This window comes from Alligator mississippiensis, chromosome 10 (genome assembly GCF_030867095.1).
Source record: "Alligator mississippiensis isolate rAllMis1 chromosome 10, rAllMis1, whole genome shotgun sequence".
Taxonomy (NCBI): domain Eukaryota; kingdom Metazoa; phylum Chordata; order Crocodylia; family Alligatoridae; genus Alligator; species Alligator mississippiensis.
Window position 1 is genome coordinate 30,770,127 of NC_081833.1, and position 3,416 is coordinate 30,773,542.

The window sequence follows — 3,416 nt, forward strand, 5'->3', positions numbered from 1 at the left end:
AGTGGTAGGCCCTGCTGTGGCCACAAAGCCTGCCAGATGTCAAAGAGAGAGATTCAGGGGGAGTCTGGGTGCTGGGGCCCTGCACCTCTGGCTGCAGGCAGGCAAAACTCGTAACATGGGTGCTTGTGGGACTGTGTGTGTGTTCAGGTGTGCCCTTCCTGGCACTGGGACCTTTGCACAACATGGCAGTGTGCCCCCGTGAAGTCTCCTCCTCTCCTATAGCCTTGGTCTTGTCCAACACTGTAAACAAGGGCAGGTCAAAATAACTTAGCTGGCTCAACACCAATAGCATCAGCAGCATCAACAATACCCAGGCGGAACTGTCACAGAGCCTTTCTTTTTATAAAGGAATTGACAGCAAGAAGTAAAGATGTTGAGTTGGATATATGTTACTTGTGGTGTGTGATGATTTCTCTTGTGTTTTTATATTTATATGTTTATTATGAAAAAAATCGAAATAGTTAGAAATATATATCTTAGGAAGCTTTCGGGTTGAAAACCCCTTTGTCAGGTTGAGAAAGTACCTGCAGTTAGTGTCTCCTGGTCCTGGATGGAAGGAATAGTAAAGAAGCCAAAGGCTGGCCTGGCATGCACTGCAGGCAAGAAAGCCAGTCACTGAAAATGGAAATGGAGGCATCATGGGGTGAGGGACAGGTGAGGGTGGGGGAGGAAGGGGAATGTAGCAGCTCAGGTAAAAGTGCAGAGGTACCTAGGGAGTCAGATGTCTGAGTTCTTCCTGCCTGTGGCCAGATGATCAGCCACCAACAAAAATCAGATTTTGGTAGCATTAACTAGTCTCACAGGCATACAGGATCACGAGCTATCTGTTTCGCATCCCTCCTGCCCCCAATCTTATGATGGGCTGGACCCTTTCTGATTTTCCTTTAACTGTGTTTGACCTCCCTGAAGCTGTGTTGCCTGGATAACATTCTGACTCGCCTGTGCTCCAGAGAAATGCACAACACTGCTCATGAAACCAAAGCCACACATGCCATTAAAAATCCCTGCAAAGCAGCCTTGCTTATGAATGCCTCAGATTCCCAAGGACTCTTTATCTAAACATTCACACAGTCTCTAGCACAAAACTTCTCTTACTTAACCCAAGCAGACCACAGCACATATCACTGTCCAAAATATGGACCTATGAGCCAGTTACAGGGGACCAGTGTTGCTCCTGGATTGGCTGGCAGGGCTGAACATAGCACATTTCAAGGTATTAGAGGCAGCATGCAGTGGGGGAAGCAGCACAAAGCTCCAGAGGAGTGGAGCCATGCCAAAAACCCACTTCCTCACCAGAAGGGAGATGCAGCAGCCAACAGATTGCAAACAGCTGCAGACTCAGAAGTGAGAGCCCAGAGATGGCCTGAGAGTGGGACCAGGGGTCTGGGAACCCAGAAAGAGGCTGAGTGTGGGACCGGCAAGGTCTGGGGGCCCAAGGGCCCCACTGATGGGACAGACTCACTGAGTAGGCAAAGCAAGACCAAGTTCTGTTTATTTGTGAGGACTGGTGATCCTTAAAGGGGCAGTGCATTGGAATGAGTTCTGGTTCTTTAAAGGGGCAACACCAGAAGAAAGAAGAGGAACCAGAGCAACTATCTTGAAAGAGAAACTGTCAACCTCTTTGACAGAACACATCTTTGGGAGATGTGTGGGTGGGTTGTATGGGAGGAGGAGCCCCATGAAGACACCTGGCAGGACCCTCCTTAACCCTCACAACCAACTAACCCAAAGACCTGGTACATTTGTAGTCACCCATTTCTATCACATACTATCAAGGCATGGAGGGGAAACCGAGTGTGAAAAGAACAGAGAATGGTTCCATTGATTAATACTTAGGCCACTAGAAGATGTAGCTCTCACCCTTGGCTACACTGAATATTTTTCCAGTACTGAATTTTTTTCAAATACTGCACTTTTTAAATAATTCAGTAGTAATCTGCATCTGGGAATGGGAATTACAGTTGGAGGCTTCCCAGCCAGATTGAATGTATCATCATGCACTGTGGACCCATCACTCTGATGATACATTGAATAGTTCAACCAGAGAAGAGATCATGGTGTATCTGGCAGACGTATGTAGGGACTTACCTAAATCGTGCTTTCATGGATTTCAAGGAAACCACATTCCTCTTCCAGGGCCTCTGCACCAATCAGTGGTGAGGGATGGGGCCAGAAGAAGAGTAGCCAGCAGTTAAGATGGCGGCTGCCCTGTCATCTCTCCCCCCCCTCCCCCCCCCCCCCCCCCCGGCTGGAGCCTCAGGGCTTCTCTGCCAGTTAGTGATAAGGTATGGGGCCTCTCTGCCAATCAGCAACAAGAGCCAGGACCACTTCAAAATGCCCATGAAATGGGCTTTTCATGCCAGGAAACTCCACCTCACCTGCCACTTTCCTAACATACAAGCTAGTTTGCTCTGCCTTTGTTGGAAGTGAGGACAAGGAGCAAAGGGACAGCAGAGAAGAAATAGAACAACATCATACTGCAATACGGTGTACACTATGGAATCACCTTTAACGGTAAGGGTTTGACACCCCATTCCCCTTTTACCTGCTCTCAATAAGCCCCTGGATTTGTAGTTTCCAAACAGCATCCACCCACATTTGGCTTGCCTGCAATGGGGGGATGCTTGTCTCTGGCTTCTGTGCCCAGGAGGAGAGGGTGCTACCTGCATTGCCATAGGGCAGGGCAGAATTGCTTCTGAGAGAGCACAGGTGGACAGGCTTGTCTTTGATTGTTATTTATATGCATTCAGCAGTAATACTTTTTTTCTTCTTTTTCTGCAGTCCAGAATGAGAAGGCAGTGCATATTTAGTGCTGAAGCCCTTCTTACACAGATAACTGGGGATGACAGCGACACATCCAATGATGAAATCTTATCCGAAGGCAGTGAGGATGCTGACTTTGTTCCAGACATGGGAGATTGTTCAGAGCAAGAAGACCATGTGTGTATGGAAGCTTCATCCAGCTCAGATGAGGAGGAGTTGTGCCTCAAGCAGAAGTGATGCCAACACTTCCAGTGGGAAAAGAAAGAGGACCATCCCAGGGCCTCCATGAAAGTCCAAGGAGAGCTACAGCAGGATGTGGAGCAGAATCACTTCCACTACCCCCCGAACACATTGTAGATGTTGACACCTTTAGAGGAAGGAATTGCAGAGTGTAGGAAAAAAGTCCACAGCTAATACATCATCGGGGAACAGCCAAGGACATCATCCATGAAAGTGCTGGGCCAGCAAGAGAAAGTAATAAAGACACAGTGGTGGAAATGTTCCACCTGTTTCTCTCACAAGATATCCTGACTGTTATCATAAGAGAAACAAATAGAGAGGCAGAAAGAAGATTCAGGGAGTGGAATGACAGCCATCCTGAAAACAGAAAGAAGTAGAAAAAGCTGGATGAAACAGAGCTGAAAGCCTACATT